Raw genomic sequence first — 18,295 nt, forward strand, 5'->3', positions numbered from 1 at the left:
TCCCAAATAGTTTTCTCAAATGCTTAGACAAACTTATACTTCAATGAGAATTACGGGAGTATTTCTCTTGATCCACATCTTCCCTACTACTTATTAAGGAAATATATACACATGTAATATTTATATAAATGTATTAAATAATATAAATATATTAAATGTATTACATATATATTACATATGTTTAATTTTTGACAATTGGAAGGGTGAGAGATTGAATCTCATTGTAGTTTTAATATGCATTTCTCTGAATTGTGATAAGGTTACAGGATTTTCATATATTTATTAACCTTTTGTTTTTTTCTCCTCTATCAAATGTTTGTTGTAGTCTTTTGGTTTATTTATTATTTATGGATTCATAGGAGTTCCTTATGTATTCTAGATACTAGTTTTTATCAGTTATATATGTTGTAATACCTTTTTCTAGCTTGTGGCATATCTTTTTACTTGTGGAATGGTAATAAACAGATAATAATAAACTGATGTTCCTAAATTTAATGCAGTTAACTTTGCTAATTTATTTTCCTTAATGGTTTATGACTTTTGAATCCTACTCAAGATTCTCTTTGTACCCTAAGATCACTGAAGCTATTCAACATTTTCTTTAAAGTTTTAGCGTTGGTTTCCATGTATATGACCTTAATTCATCCAGAATTGATGCTTTTGTATAATGTATAATGCAAGTCAGTTGATCACATTCCAGGTTTCTATATGTATGGAATTGTGTTCTCTATTCTATTCCATCTATTTGTCTCTGCCAGTGTGCCAATAACACACTGTTATTATTTGTGTATTCATATTATCTTAATATCTCATAGAACAAATCCTCGGCTTGATTTATCTTCAGGGCTAACATGGCTATTCTTGAGATTTTCTTCTTCTCTTTTAAGCTTTTTGCTTGTTCACAGAAATGTGCAGAAATCCTAAATGTACAACTGTATACAAAGTAAAAATACCAGTGTAAACAGTACCTAGACCAAGAAACAGAACACAGCTAGCATCTTAGGATTCCTGATCCCCAAACCAATATGAAACCACTCTTCTGACTTCTATTCATTTACTTTTGCCTGTTTTTAAACTTCGTACGTATTTGCTTCTAAACTTCACTTCTCCTGTATCTCAAGTTTTATTAGCTAGTATTTTCATTATTATTTTATTCTATAGATTTTATAATTTTCATTACAGTGTCTTGCTTTACCCATAATTACTTAAAATTGTGGGGTGTTTTATAAAATATATACATTTATAAATGCATCTTATATTTTAGTCATACTTTTATTATTTTTATTGACTTCTGAATTCTTTGGTTATATTTTTAATGCCCTGATCCTAGTTAGTTTTTGTAAATTTTTCCATCAGTACATGAATAGTTTTTGTACCGTTGTCTTAATTTGGGTTTATTTTTCCTGTTTGGACTGTAATAATTCTTTCTTTTTTAATTTAGTACTTTCTTGGTTCCCTTAGGTTTTAATTGTGTTTCACTTTGTTTGCTTCAATCCATTTTTTACCTTTACTAATTTTGAAGTTATAAACTGTTTATATACTTTTTGTGATTGTAGTGGTCCCAAGATTTATTGCCTACTTTCCATGCTCTTGAGGCCAATTAAATCCCAGACTCTAAACCAGATTCAGAAGATCCCCTAGGGAAAAATCTGCTTGAGTGTTTGTTCTCTTGTCTCTTTGTAATCTTGCTTCTTTGTCTTCTCAGTCCTCTAATTATTTTCCTTATCTATGTCTTGAAGTGATATTTTAAATTTTAATACATTATTTATTTACTTTTTAAATGAGAATATTTTATTACATATTTTGCCGAGTTGTTGGAAATAGAAAATTAATTCTTTTTTAAAAATAAATTTTCTAGCAGTTCAAATAATTTGAGGCCATATTTGGAAACAGACATAAGAACTCAGTCAGGCATTCTGAGCCACTCAGTTTACTGGCTCTATTTTTTTTTTTCCTGCCTCCTCAAGGGTTCCCAAATCATGCTCAATAGTATGCCGAGTTTAATCCTCCTAGAATTATGTGAGATACTGAGATTCTTGAGTTCAGCATTCTGAGATCTTATCCATATTTCAAGGCGGGCAGCAGAGCATAGTGGCAGAAGAATAAGAACATGGGCTCTATTTTCTGAAGGCCTTGAGTTCAAATAATAGTTACTTACTAGTTATGTGGCTTTCTGTGCAATACTTTACTTCTGTTGGCCTAAGTTTCTGCTATAGAAAATGAGGATCCTAATACTCAAGTTAAGTGTTGTAACAATGATTAATTAAGATGCTACATATCTGCCAATGTCTTCCTTTTGCCCCTTCAGATCCATTCCCCACACTTCTCAACTCCTCTCTGCTTTGGGAGGCCTGCCTTTATGGACTACATACACCCCACAGACTACTTCAGAGGAGATAGAGGATGGAAATAGCCTGACATAGTGACTTTCCTATGAGAGACATTCTTTAAGTATTTGTTGAATAAATAAAGAATGAACTTTCAGTTACTGTTAACTATTATTATTGAAATTCAACAGATGTATTAAATTCAGATACAATAATAATAACTTTCAATGATGGTGTTGTGCAATGTCATGAGAACCATGGTCATCCTTTATCGTGCGTTATAGCAGCGGTCTATAATCCGCATCTCATCTGCTGCCTGTTTTTGTAAATATATTGAAACACAGCGGTCCTCGTTCTCCTGCATAGTGTCTCTGGCTGCTTTCATGCTACAATGGCAGCACTGAGGGGCTGAGACTGAGACTATGCAGCCCATACGGTGGGAAATATTTACTGTCTGACTTTTTGTGAATGAAGTTTGCTGACTTCAGTTTTGTAGCATTCAATCCTTACAATGACCCCATGAAGATACAATTTATATGCCCATTTCACACATGAAGAAACTGAGATTGGAAATGTTAATTAGCTTGTACAAGCTACAGTAGAATAGATTCAAAATCATTTAATTGATTTAAGAGAACCAGTTATACATTTATCCAGTCTCTCAAGACGTTTTCAATAAATTGTACACTCTTTGTACACCAAACTATACAGAGAAAAAGAGACCTACTAATTTGGGCATTATGGATAAAAGTAAAAAAGAGAAAAATAGTACCAATTTCTCATATTCTTTTGCTTCTGTGCTTGGTCCTGGGAAAATCTTTCTTATAATCTGGGCATCTTCCTCAGAAAGGTGCTAGTTGGATGTGGTGGTCATCAGCTGGCTGCTTTAGAGCTTCTACTTTGGTCCACTTAACTACCTTCTGTAGGTATTCTTGAGGGTCTCAAAGCATCTCCAGAAGGACAGTGTGTCCTCCAGAAGTTTCAGTCCTGACTCTACGTCATCCTTGCTACGCTGTTCTCTTCTGTTCATATCCATGAGATGCTGACTCTTTGCGAGTGGTCCTTCTCTCTTATGGCTGTTCCAGAAGTGGTGGTGGATTATTTCTTCCTGGTTTATTCTCTACTTATGGCTCACTCAGAAGAATGAGACTCTTTTTATTTGTTCAGTTTGTTTTCATTACTTAGGGGGGAACAATTTAGTAACATTAAAAATCAAAACTTTCCTGTCAGATCATATTTGTGGGTGCAAAGCTATTAAGAATTCTGAGAGCATTTAATATGAACATATACTCACTCTCTAAAACCTAGATATAGTTAGCTTGAATTTGTTTGATTTCCAAAAAGGGAAATCATAATAATATTTTATTATTTATAATATAGAAGGTACTTTACCTTTCTTTGTGCTTTCTTGTTGAGTAATCAGAGACAGTTAAGAAATCTCCTCTGTATCATGGCCACAGAATTGGACCTTTGGCTTATATTGGAATGTTTCCAGAGTTTCTGTTACTAATGTCAGGCTTTGTCTTCATCCCTGGTACATGTTTATTCATTATTGCTATTGTTAGTAGTAGTATTAAAATTATTTTATATTAATATATATGCAATATATATATTATAATGAGGTATATATGTGATATAACATTATAATGAGATATTTATTAAGAAATTATTTATATGGTCATTATTATCATTATAGTTAGTAATAGTAACATATATGTCTGTGTATACTACTAATATAATATAGCATAATAGAACATAGTAATATATGTTACTATACTATCATATAGTACATATATACCTATATACATATATTGTGTGTATATATATATATATATATATATAATTATAATGTTTCATTATATATAACATCGGTTGAATACTCACTGCAATAAACAGCCTAATGTATTATCTAACTAAAATTTAAGCAATGATTTTCTCAGTGCTCTTTAAATTAGTAGCCAGCAGTCTTATTGTAGAAAATTTAAGAACAAGAGAAATGTGCCTTTAATAACCTGAAAATTATTAATTGATAGTCATACTAAGTTAAGCTGATGAATAATTTTAAATTTTAACTGATGTTTTCATAACTATCAAAAGCCCTCTATAAACTAAATGATGGCTACTAGTATGCCATTTATGTTTTATTTTCTTAATTCTACCTTATTTGGTATATGATATTTTATTCACACATAAAATAAAATTTTAAATTTGATAATTTTTAAAGCAGGTATTATTTAGCTGAGGGAGTAGATTACCCCATTCGTATGTGAACACATTAGCTTCTTGAATATGATAAATGTACATAGTCTTGTACATTTTTTTGAATTATAATTTAATGGTTGAATGGAATTACTCCTTTACACTACAAAACTCAGATGTTTGAAGTTATGACTGTCTATTTACTTGGAGTTTTTCCCTAAAGTTTCAGAGACTTATTCTATTTCACTGGTATTAACAATTCTATGATCTCATATTATTTTGTCAAAGTTTTACTTAAATGAAAACTAAAATGCTACAGCTTTCACAATTCTATTACATATTAGAATAAATAGATGTAACCAGTGTATCATATATTCTGACAGATTTTAATAGTTATTTTAACATTATGAATTATTTAATACTCAGACTGTGTATTCAAACTGTTTAACTATTGTCAATAGTATACTCTGTAGAGATGACAGTCAGAATGCATATTTTGTAGCATGCTTTTCTCCTTTGATTAGTGCTTGATGATTATTTGATCTAATATTTCTATTTGTTTTATTCCCTTCTCATTTCTCACTGCTTTTTTATTTGTTAATTGTTTTTTGTTTACATTTAGGGTCAGAAAGTTTCATTTAGACATGAGAATCTATTTATTATTCTTTTTAATGATTCATTGACTTTTTCTTAGGAATTCTTAGAGTTTTTACACATTGAGACATTTTAAAATTTCTTAATATTTTTTCACTTTGATTAAGTAAATGCTCAAATTGTATGTGTTGTATATATGTTCAAAATGCATAATTTATATACACACAAGGTTTAGCTGGATAGTTATTTTCTCACTCAATGTTTGCATGAATATCTTGTAATCACATGAAAATCATCATGAAAATAAGCAGTGATAGCATATTTCTGGAAATTTATTTAGCCAAATATTTGAAAACTAATTTGGATTTTGTCTTCTTTACGTGTTCTTAAAGCATTCCATGATTTTTGAATGTAAAAAAGATCTTAAATAAGTATTTTTAATAATTTTTTGTAGGTTGAGCATTTATTTACTTTATCAAAAAATCTTGTACATTTTTTGAATATTCACTTACTGTATCATCAGCAAAAATAATTTTTCTACAATAAGATATTTAGTAGTATAAGTCTGCATGTGCTTACATTTAGCAGAGCATTAGTAGAGTTTATCTTCCCTAGCCCCTCACTTACATATTTTCCTGAATAGGCATCGCTCGCAAACTGGAAAATCCTTATTCTTTGCCACTATGCATTTATAATGCATTTTCCCCCCACTGGATGCCAGAAGATAGCAAAGAAGCTTCCACTCCTCCTTACGTAATTAAACCAAATATCACTTTCTCTGTGAAATCTTTCTCATCTCCCTCAGGTCTAGCCACTTTGCTTTCAATAATTATATTGCATTTTAAAAAGTATCTCTTAGGGCAGTTGTTATATTGTGTGATAATTATTTGAAAACTGTAATGAGTACTTGTTGAGTGTAGATACTGCTTAATTTCTGTAAGTATTTTCAGTAATTAACACAATGCCTGATAGGTACCTGGTGCTCAATAAGTATTTGTTGACTAAATGAATAAATTATTCAGTGAAAGATATAGGAATAGAAGTACAATTAAAGTTGGTCAATGGATATGAGCTAAAGTATTACTAACTGAAGAAATAAACTGGGATAATTCTGGGCAATATAAAATAGATGAAAGCACATAATTCATATGATTATTTAACATTTTAAGAAACTTTAATACAATATATTATTATATATAATTATACTATTATACATTTATTGTATAATATAGAATATGCTATTAAATATAAGATATTTAGTTCCTAGATTTGTTTCTCAGAATCATCACCTATATTAAAGTTTATAAAGAAAATGCTAGAGCATTCATTACATTGTCTTTTGTTTAGAGCAAAATGCATTTAATTCAGCTGCTATTCCTAATTTTAGGAAAATAAAGGGAAATATTAACAACAAGTATGTAGGATTTTTGGAGAAAATATTTGGGAAAGCAAATGCAATTGTAAAAAAGAAGTAAGAAAAAGAAGGACTAGGTAAACATTTTGTCTGTCAGTTTTGTTCACTATGCATTAAAAACTCTTCCATCTGCTTGTGCCTGTGAAAGGCCCCTGGATGCTAGTAAGCTCAATGTTATTATTACCTAGTAATCTGGTATCATTTGCCTCAGCTAATTAGTAATATCTCATCTATATTCAAAGCACATTACAATGTATATACTGACATTGGTTGACATATAATGGGCAAATTTTAAATATTTGGCAGTGAAAGTGTGAGTTAATTAAGTATAAAAATTCTTAGTTTTATAAATAATTTTGCACAGTATGCATTTAGCAGTGATATACCACACTCCTTAACCCCCATTTTTTTCTTTTAATGATAGCTGGAAAGTTTTGCATTGGTTTGGCCATGATGTCCTTCATGTTGTCCTCAGCGTGACCAAAATTTACACAGGTTTCTTCCTGACTATAGGTCTTTGACCTCCCTTTTCTTAGAGCATGTACTTTAGAAAACTTGCAGTTGTAAATTGTTTTTCTGCCTTTTTGAGATACAAATTTTTTCCCAGCCTGTTGCAAATTTTACACCCCAAGAATGCCTTTCTCATAAGTTTGGGAGCTACCTTTTTGAAATATAATATCTAAGAATAGGTCCCCTATCTCCCAGTATCTGTGGGAAGGTAGGAGCCTAATTCCTGTAAGTACCAGTTAGCAGAGATGGTCTAATTACATTGACCACTCTCCCCTCTAATGTCCTACAGGACTTTTCCATTAGATCAGGTCAGTGCTTAAAGTCTCCCTTTTGTTTCAATGGAATTGAGTTCATTCTTTCCCCCCTATTGCAATAATCTTGATCTCTATTGCAATATTCTTGAATAAAGTCTTCCTTACCATTATTAACAAGTGCTTAGTACAATTTCTCTTTGAAATTATAGAATTTAAATATAAGTTCTATCTTATATCTGTGTTAGTTTATCTGTATTAGTCATCCTAACAATTAACTAACAACATTAAAAAAAAATTCAGCCAATGAAATCATGACGGCTGTGGTTTCTTGTCTTCATATTTTCTTTTCTTTCCTTGGGGTGGGCAGTAGACCTCTGTGATAGTAACTTTTATGTGTCTAGTTGACTAGGCCATGTGGTGCCCAGACACTTGGTTAAACGTTATTCTGGGTATGTACATCTGTGAGGATGTTTCCAGATGGGATTAACATTGGAGTTGGTAGGCTGAATAAAACAGATTGCTCTCCCTAATGTGGGTGGGTCTCATCCAATCAGTTGATGACTTGAATAGAACCAAAAGGCTGAATAAGAGGAAACTCCTTCTGCCTGACTGGTAGAGTTGAGATATTGGTCTTTTCCTGCCTTTGGTCTCAACCTGAAACATTGGCTCTTCTTGCGTTTCAAACCTGATGGCTCTCAGGCTGGAACTTATGTCATCAGTTTCCCGCTTCTCAGGTCTTCAGACTCTAACTGGAGTTATGCCATCAGCTCTCCTGGGTCTTCAGCTTGTTACAGATCTTGGGACTTCTTAGGCTCCACAATCAAATAATCATAAGCCAATTCCTTACAATAAATGAAAAAGTAAATAACTCCGTCTCTCATTTACTTCTCTTGGTTCTGTGTCTCTGGAGAACTTTGACTAATATAGCTGCATAGCAAGTTTGGTCTTAGGTGATGGGACAAATTATCTGTTTATCCTAGTAGGAATATTCATAAAGGCTTGATAAGTATTAATCTTCTTTTTTGCAGGTTCCTCTCAGAGAAGAGCTTTGAGTATCATAACTAGAAATGTATTCAATGTCTCCCCAAACTCTAGGGAAAGACCAAATGTAACACAGTAATGACTTTGGGATAATTTTAAAAGCAGGCAGACGTATGTCCATGCTTCCCCTTCCCAACCTCTTTGTGTTAATCTGTGTTTCTCCTTTTTCCTTTACAATAAATTATTTTCCTCTCTCTTTCTCATTGTACAGTATCTTGCCCCTTCATAAGAGTCCGTGAAACAGAATAGTCACTAGGCAGGTCCACCATTTTTGAGTCTAACCTCCAACATTTATTAAGTATTTGATTTCTGGAACTTGTTTAAGTTTCCTTGAGCTCTGAAATTGCTTCACTGATTCAATGTGAGATTTTCACATTTACCTTACAAAATTTCTGTATTGTACTAAATAGGACATGTGTGTCTTTTTGCAAAGAATAATAGGGTTATAGAATGTTGTGATGATATTGTATTAATTTTCACATATGAGAACATTTTAATTACTTAATTAGAGTTTTAATCTGTATATTTAAATGACAGGTTTGTGGTGGTGAGAAATCATGTTCCTCCCCCACCATTAGCCAGGACTTTAGAAATACTGCTCAAGAATGGGTTCCATAGGTCATGAAAGGCTAGAAGACCAAGTTCCAATCCTAAGCAGAGAGCAGGGTCGTTGTATCAAGACTATCTGAACCCTGTGTTCCAATTTGCCTTTCATAGGAGGAACCAAGATATATCCATTTGCTATTCAATATCCGTAATGCTGACAGTATGTAACCAGAGAGTTCATAGTATCTTCTAAGTATTATAAAATGACTAGAATTTCATAAAGTGAAGATACTCAGTAGTTCTCTTCAGATCCTCTGTGATCTCAAAATGTAATTAACATGAGAATCAGAATTGTGGAATTTAAACTTTTTATTGTCATGGAAGTTCAGTAACTTGATGTCAATGTCATTCTGCTAACTGTGTAGTCTCTAGTTTAATGTCTAAATTTAATAATTTCAGAGAATTAAAATAGTTCAGGCAAATAATGACTTCCTCATATCATGTCATCATCTTAAAAAAAACAAAACTATATTGCCTCTAGAGAATTCTCTGCCTGAATCATACTTCTGTCTACCAAGGTAAATGGTCAGCTAATTTAAAATTGACATTAGTTGAAGGGATGAGGTATAGAATACACTGCTTTCTGCTATTCCTTGAGAGTTGTTTATTTATATGCCTAATAGGATATTTCTTTTGTTCTTTTCAACCGAGGACAGAAGATTCCGACCCCTTGCCTCTGTGAAGGAGATTTCACAGGAGATAGATGTACAAGTGTTGTGTCCTTTACTCTGGAGACAAAGGTAATTATGTCCGTCTAAATCTTGGTGAGTGAAAGGGGAGGTAACAATATTCACTACTTATACATTTCTATGAATTATCTCTCCATTTTTCCGTGCTCACATTGATAACCAACTGAAAGCAGGTAGAAATTGGAAATCAAGAATCCAATTAACTTTCCTGCTGAATTTTGGTAACAGTTCTTTAATAAATGATGGTAATGATATTAAAAGTTAATGAATGTTGCTGAGAGGGTTGCTTGACTCTGGCCCAAATGGTTGTAAAATTCTCCATGACCCATATTTTAGAGTGAAAAATAAATGAAAGGGGAGGATTAATTTAAAAAGTTACATTCATTGTGATGGCCTCTTTAATATTTCCTGCACTAAATTCAGCTGTCAGTTATAAAGTTAGATTTACCTATTCCCTCTTTTTGTCTCAAATCAGCACTTTCTATATTAAAACAATAGAAAAATATTTCAAGCTCAAAGAATCTTGGTACTTCTATCATCTTTGTTCTAAAGACAAAGTTGACCATGCTATTTTAATTAGACAATAATGATTGAGACATAAGACATTTTTGGAAAATTAATAGATGCCAGAAAGTGCTGATGCCTTAGGCTAAGCTAACAGCCACTATTCTCTCAGTAAATACACAGATTTTTAAATCATTATTGTATTTCTGAGATGAAATGAAAACCCAATAATATGGTCCAAATATTTTTTATTCCTTGTCTTATTTTAATTGCCTAAAATGAAGTATTTTTTATCGTTAAGGAAAAATAAACTTGTTTTCATATTCTTTTCCATATCGCTTCTTTCCCTATGGTTTTCTACTTTTTCTGTCAATTCAAAGAAAATAAATTTGTACGTTTACTTAGAGAAAAGTACTGTCCTAAACATCATAGGGAATGTAAATACTGCAAAGGCACTCACTCTTTTTACTCTTGTGGGGATTTATTCAGGTAAATGAAACATAAAGCCAATTGATGTTAGCATTATTCTAGTGTTACAAAATACAAAGGAAGAAAGGTAGCCATCCTTTAATCACAGATGGAAGAATCCATAAAGGCCTTTGGAGAAAGGAATGCTTAAACTCCTCCAGAGTAGAAGTAGGATTTTCCCCAGGTCTGCATATTGATCAGGATAGAATTCCTTTGGTGCAGTAAGTAACCTCTACAATAGAGGCTTAGGCAAATAAGAAGCTTAATTTTCTTGCATGAGAGTAGATGGTCCAGAAACAGTATATCAACCCACAACTTCCATGGAGGAACCAAGAGATTTCTCTTTTTGCTCCATCATCTTTAGTGACAACAGCTCTTCTACAGATATAACACATATTCCAGGCAGTAAGAAGGAAGGAAAAAGAAAATATGGCACTTATGTACTTCAACTGATGGCCTATTGAAAAATGCAAGCAACAGAGGCAAATGCATTTTAGTTTTCCAACCACCAGAGTAGATAAGAAAAAGAGAAAGGAATTGGAATCTGTGTTGAGTGACCTGACTCCTATTAGCTGCAACAACTGCAATCTTTGACTATACAGAATTGGAAAGGAAGTGGTAGCACTTTCTGTCTTAGTTATTTCAGGCCTGTATATAAAATGCCATAGACTAGGGGGCTTAAACAACAAACATTCAGTTTTTTCTCCCCTTTTAGGTGGAGCAGATGGCTAGTATAGGCTGGATTTGAGTGTTTCCCTTCTTACAGGTGGAATACTAGAGCCAACTGGAGTTAGGTATTCCTTTTCCTGGGTCAGGGAGGCTCTGATTATACCCCAGCAGGTTAGGCTCTGTCTGGTTAATTAGTTTCTGCTGAGGGCAGACCTTGTTAAGAAGAACAAAATTCTCTGGCATATTTCAGAAGGGATTCTTTTTCTTCTCCTTCAGGAAGCAGGAGGCAATTTTTCTCTGATATTTACTGTGGGAATCTGATCAGTCTCTCTAGGTGAATCTTACAGTATAATGAGAGCCCCCCCATGACTGGGTCCCCTTGGAATTTTTAATTCTCAGAGTTGTCTGCACTCAGCCTCCAGCAGTTTGTCAATTATAGTTTAGATTTTTCTGCCCCAGCACTAGTTCCCGTGGTGGTTTCTCCTCATGAGTTTTTCTCCAGAAAGCTGTGATTCTCCACATTCAGCTGTCTGTCTCTCCAGTACTGGGGCAGATGTGTGCTCTGTATCCTTCCTTCTCTTATGGATCCAAGAAGACTCGTTGATTTTCAATGTGTTCAGCTTTTTACTTGTTTTTAGGACAGAGTGGCCACTTCAAAGATCCTTACATATGGAACTGGAAACCCGAAGTCTCCACAATGTTTTAACTATCATATTTTATAGCATATCTTATAGATCAAATAACAAAGTTGTATTTTAAAAAATATTTTATATTTTCAGGCAAGTTTTCTTCTGTTTTTTAAGGTCCTTAAAACCTCTTGTTGTGATTTTGTTTGGAATTAAATTGAATTTATAGATGCTAACTACTAAAATATTGAGCTTTCTCATCCAAGAACATGGTATCCATCTTGATTTATTCACATACCTTCACCTTGATGAGAACTGGAGAGCCCTCTATTGATAAATATAGCGTAACTCATTCAATGGATAGATGTTTGGCATTGCTCTTAAGTTCTCTTGACGTATGTTTGGGAATCAAGTCCGTATAACTGTTTAAATTTGACATTCTTAGCTCACCCACTATGACACTAGGTCACTGACTCACTTTAAGATATTGTTGTGCCCTTGCCTTTCAGGATCTGCAAGATTTTTCTTGGAGAGTTTTACCATAAACTCATTATCCAGTTTATAACCTGGAAAAGTCTACAAGTTTATCTTGAATAAGCCCCTACTGAGCACAAGGCACATTTACAAATCAATTTCTAGAAATATTACAGCTTTTCAACCTATGTAAATTAATCTTGGTTTTATATATACATGTATCATGAGTATGTGTAAATTTATATATACACACTCATATTACTAAAGAAATCTGTATTATATTCTAAAATATAATTGTATAATTTCCATAGGTCTTAATTTTAGCAGTTGAAGTTTCTCTTGATCTGGCAATTTGATTTTCACTCTGTCAGTCATAAGCTTTTGGAGTTGGTCATGCACAGCAATGAGCTTTCAGAGGTTTTCCCTGTGACTTGGTAGCTTTTACCTCTTTGTAGATTAAAGTATTAACAAGACAGTGTGAAGAAGGTGACTTTACATATAGAAAAACCTTAATTAGCTAAGCAAATATAGTCAACTTGTTTCACTATTGGACTATAAGCTTCTTAAGGTCATGGTATGTATCTAAATCAAATTCTTATATTCTAGAGTGCCTTAGTGCCTAATGTAGCTTTTATGACAGGCAGGTGTATATATTTATCTAGGGCTTTAAAGACAGTTAACATCTATTGAGCACTTGCTGTGTGTCAGCCAGTCTACTAAGCACATTTCATGAATTTTCTCATCTAACTTTTTCAATAAACCTCTGAGGTAAGCACTATTATTCCTATTTTACATAGAGGGAAAATGAAGTCACAGAGGTTAAGAAACTTGCTAAAGTCCTCAGAATTAAATAATTGTGGAACTACAATCAATTTAGGCAGTTTGCAGTCAAAAGTTCATCTAGAAACCAACAGCCACATCTTTCAGAATGTCTTGTTACTGAATCTAAGTCAAGTTTATGGTTTTGCCTATATGTGCTTCCAGCCAGACCCCTTATGTTGTGGTGAATAATGTCCTGGTCAGGTACTTAGGAGAGGTGGGGCCAAGGTAAGTTCTGCTGCTGATTAACAGCAGACCTGACTGTTGTTTCCTTCCGTCTCCTAACGGAAAGTATTTATATCCGTAAAGCATTTGTGATGTATTATTTGAGTAGTTGTAATGGTAGGCAAAATAATGCCTCCCACCCCGCCGCCTCCAAAGATGTCCATGTCCTAATCCCAAGAACTGGTGAATATACTGTTAGATGGAAAAGGGGAATTGAGATTGCTGATAGAATTAAGTTGCTAATCAGCTTGTTACCAGGAAAACTGAAATAAGAATTACCTCAGTTCTTAATCACCCCCCAAAAATTTTTTTTGACAAGACACAAAAAGTGTGATATAACCAAGATTTTTAGTAGTGAAGTAAAAAAAATAGTGAAAGATAGTACACTCCCAAGAATTGGGAGCAGGCCGATCCGAGGAAAAATAGCGCCGCTCCTTTGTTTTTCCGTCTTATATCCTGGCTTAGGGGTGTTTTTTTGTGATTGATTGATTGATTAACGATTCAGGTTCTTTGAGTGATCAAGCTGATTGACAGCTCAGGTTCCTTGTGCTCAATTTGATTGACAACTCAGATTCCTCGTGCTCTGGCACGTCCCTCCCCTTTTGGGCAGGTTCGTTGGGTCGTTACCCCGGGTCCTTCTCTTCTGCGCAGCTGCAGCCTTTTGATTTTAAGTGGCTTCTTTTGCTGGCCCTCCTGTAGAGAAAGTAAAAATTTCTGGCGTCCGTTTTCCTGAAGGCAGACATACTGTTATTTTCTGGATTGTTCCTTTCCCCTTCCTCTCCTCCTGCCCAGTGCTCATTTCTATCTACACTGCTTAACAAGCTGACCTGGAGAAGGGGAGTAGCCTGGTTTACCCAGGTGGGCCCAATGTAGTTAAAAAGTCCTTATAAGGGAGGGGGGGAGGGGCAGGAGCGTCAGTGTCAGAGCAGGAAGAAGGGTGTTGGGAGCCAAGAAGCTGAGGCAGCCTCTAGAAGCTCGGAAAGGTAAGGAAACTTCCCCAGAGCCTCTAGGAGGAACTCAAGTCTGCCAGTAGCTGGCTTGTAGCCTACTGTGACCCTTTTCAGACTTCCAGAATTGTAAGGTAATAAATTTGTTCTAAGCACGCAAGTTTGTGGTAATTGGTTACAGCAGCAATAGGAAACTGATACACTTATTGTTACAAACCTGTAATGTAGATATCATTTTCCCGGTTTTGGAGACGTGGACATGAGGCTCAGAGTTGAAATGGAATGCTGAAGGAAACTTGGCCATTAAATACTGCTTAGGAAATTAACTCAGGTGTTTGGGCTCGAAATCCAATGCCTTTTTTACTGTAAAATGAGGGGGGTGGAGGACACACTCCCTAAGGCTCTTCAAGCTCTAATATTTAGTGATTTAAAATATCAAATGAAATCTTGGACTAATAGGTGAGGATTTGTTGGCTGTGTATCACCTCAATTCTCAGGATTGTTTCGAAACCCTAGAGGTTTTGTCATCTTTTTGCTGTATAGCAAAATACGTGGGCGTTTTTGCTTTTTGTTTCAAATAGAAGCCTTTGCTCCTAGCTCTGAAGTCTAGCTGCTTAGACTCTCACATATGTAACTGAAGTGGTTTTCTCCTTCTGTGCTGTTTGCTGTTACAGATTTAGTGACAGTTCACCAAACTGACTTTCTGCTGACAGAAAATGATTTTTGCTTGACCTGTTTCTTAAATGAAGTTCATCTTTTCAACAATTCAAAACATTTTCAACAAGTAGGATGAAATCTGGCATCTGTTTTGAAACCTATTAATTTCTTATATACATGGTACCTAATACATGTATTTATATACTGACATAAATTCCTTTAAAAGTATTTGTTTTCACTTCTAAATGTCATTTTTAAGTGCCAGTGTTGTATTTTCAAAATATGATTTAATAGGATTTAGAGACAATTATGTAGGGAAATGTCCATAATACCACTGACCAGATTCAGGAAAAAAAAAAGGGAGTAATCTAGGCACATGGCTAGAAAATATAAACAGAATGGGATGGTGTAAAATGAAAGAAAAAACTGGAATGATTTGCATCTGGCTGGTTAGGTTTATGTGAGTATCCATTAAATTTGATAAAACTTAATCACATTCTATAAGCCATCTCACATATTTGTGTAGTACATTATGTAGTCAAATAAGAGAAAGAAAATTCTACATGAATGCTGTTTACCTGGTCTGTCATTCCAAAACACCTAGATCCTGACTCGGTCATTTGGCGTTCACTCTGCATAGGATTTAAGAAGTAGATTTAAAAACTGCATTCAATGAAATTGAACCCAAAACTTTATAAATAAAGCAACAGATGAACTTGAGAATGACTTAGAAAGGAGCGAAAGTAATGCACAATTGTTATTTGTACATAAAAGAACTACAAATGTTATTTTGATCTTCAATCTCTTCTTAGTAAATATGAATGAAATTCTTTGCCAGGGGTAATTAAGGGACTTGTCTTAGTGTATTTTCCCTTTTTCATCTATTGTCAAAGTTCTGCTTTGTTTACTGATCACTTCTATGTCTTCTGCATTTGGCTACAAAATAATTGTTTCCATGTACCGTGGCTCTTATTTCTCATTGCAAAGAATTCCTGGTTCCCTAGTCAGAAATTAACTATAGTTTAGACTTGACATAAGAATCTATTTCAAATACACTTTAGTTTTTCACAAATTTTGTACCTGTTTCTGAGATCTGAGAACCCTCTCCATCCACATACCTATTGTGACCCTATTCTGTTTCTAGTGAAAGAACATGATGTTGACAGTTCAGCAAAGCCATCATGGTCTGGTTTGGCAGGAAGAGTTCTTCTGCATTATCTAAGGGAAAAACAGCCACCCAATTGCAAGAATAAAAAATGGTATTATGGAAAAATTTTGTATAGTAGTCTTGAACATCTCTACTGATTATAACACTTCCAGTGGTTTTTGTTGTTTTGGTTTTGATTAGAATCTATTTTTTTAAGCTCTTCAGGAATTTCCTCAGGAAGATTGGTGCCAGGATAGGCAAGAACATTAAAGAATGTCCCTGCCATTGAGGAGCTCTTACCTTAACTGGAGCAACAGATTATGCACAAAAATTTAAATATTAGAATAAAATGGAATTCAATTAATTAAAATTAGAATTCAATAAAATGCATTCAATAGAGTGTACAGTATATGTATAAATAATTTACAGATAAGTCTGTTTTAATCTTCCATTAAAATGTTTAATGGACAAATGGGAAAAGATAACCTTTTATACGTGTGGATTATGAATCATTTGAATCTAGGAAGTACCACTGATTGAGCATTGTTGTATTAGGAACTTTATGTGTGTGAACATAATAAATGATCACAGCAGTGTTATGGTGTGTCACTATTTTTCCTACTTATAGATCAGGAAACTAGGGAAGAATTTAAATAGCATGTTGAAGACTGTATGGCTAGAAAGTCATGTTTGCAAGCATAACTGAGGGCTTTTGATACCAAAGTATGTTTGGTTTTTTTGTGCTCTACTGCCTCTAAATGACTTAGATTTGTCTTATTTTTCTATCCTAATAATAAACTATTTTATAAACTTATAAAGATGATAGCTGTGTTTTATCAGGAACAAACACCTCTGAAGCTTATTTGCTATTCAATGACAGACTCTGACTTTTAGAAATAGCTTCTTCTAGGGCAATAATAATAGCATTCCAAATGATTCCAAGCAAGTAACTTAGGCATGAAAGAGAAACAGTGGTATAAGCAGATTGATAATTGTGAAAAATCAGAAGTGTGTATATCAGCACGAGCTGTCATTTTTTGCATTAATTTTATAGTTCTTAAAATGTTTTCAAAAAGTTCTTTTTTCCCAGAATCAGAATGACTGCCAAGTAATCATTTTTTCATCCTGTAGTCATTTGTTGATAATGGAAAGGAAACATATGTGGTGAGGCTTAATTCTAGTTGAAATTATTGTGTGCTTTTGTATAAGATTATGAATTGACATTCAATCAAGTAAATCATTCTTAGCATTTATTTGTGAAGGAAATGTGAAACAAGCTATTAACACCTCATCTAATGTGAGAACATTATGTACTACAATCAACACATTGGATCCGAAAGGAACCTATGTTAAAAGATTTATAACAGATGAATAAAAATAAAAATATATTTAGATTTTAAAATAATTTTATAGAGAAGGAATTTGATAGTTTTTTTTTAAAGATACACTTTAAATTGGCACAATTTAGAATCTAGGTTGGTTTAAAATGCTTAAATTTTGAGTATCTTATGACATCTCATATGAAGCTGATTTAACAGTTATGTATACAAATTATGTGTGTTCATATGCATATGTATACAAATATATACAAATGTAATCTCAGTGTAGTGAATTACCTATTAATACAATTTTTAGTCTACCTTGAAATGTATTTTTTCATGTGTTTATTAATGTTTCAATTGTTGTGAAAAGGATTTCTTTGGGTACACATTTAGGCTGGTTGATAATTTATGTTTGTAGGTGATGTATAGTGAGGTAAAGGAGTTGGAGTGGGGTATAATTTAAATACAAAATTAGGTAAGGTTTTTCAGTCTGAGTAGAAAGACGGAACCAAGGATAAGTTTGTGACCCATCCAGACTTAATTGGTTTAATGGACTAGTGTATCTCAGGCATTTTATATGTACAGTATTTCATTCATTATAAATTACACTTTTAGTTCACATTTTTCACTTCTGAAATGAGGATGCATCATACAATTGACAGTATTTTACAACTATTGAACAGAAAGCAGTTGCAATGTACTTTCTATTATTGTGCATGCAGACTTGGTCATAGCTATTTGTTTCCAAATCAGTTGAGTATATGCATTGTACTACTGTGAATGTTGAATTTGACAATTAAATG

The 18,295-nt window shown here is 33.5% G+C and overlaps 1 protein-coding gene across 1 annotated transcript in view; it reads left to right on the plus strand.

The window, feature by feature from the left end:
• The window catches only part of LOC123611833 (uncharacterized), an 853,613-nt gene that overhangs the window by 590,670 nt on the left and 244,648 nt on the right, over positions 1-18,295 (plus strand). Inside the window, exon 12 of the mRNA XM_074366584.1 lies at positions 9,602-9,685. The gene's annotated coding sequence lies outside the window, so the exon portion shown is untranslated. The remainder of the gene's footprint in view (positions 1-9,601; positions 9,686-18,295) is intronic.

This window comes from Camelus bactrianus, chromosome 6 (assembly GCF_048773025.1).
Source record: "Camelus bactrianus isolate YW-2024 breed Bactrian camel chromosome 6, ASM4877302v1, whole genome shotgun sequence".
NCBI lineage: Eukaryota > Metazoa > Chordata > Mammalia > Artiodactyla > Camelidae > Camelus > Camelus bactrianus.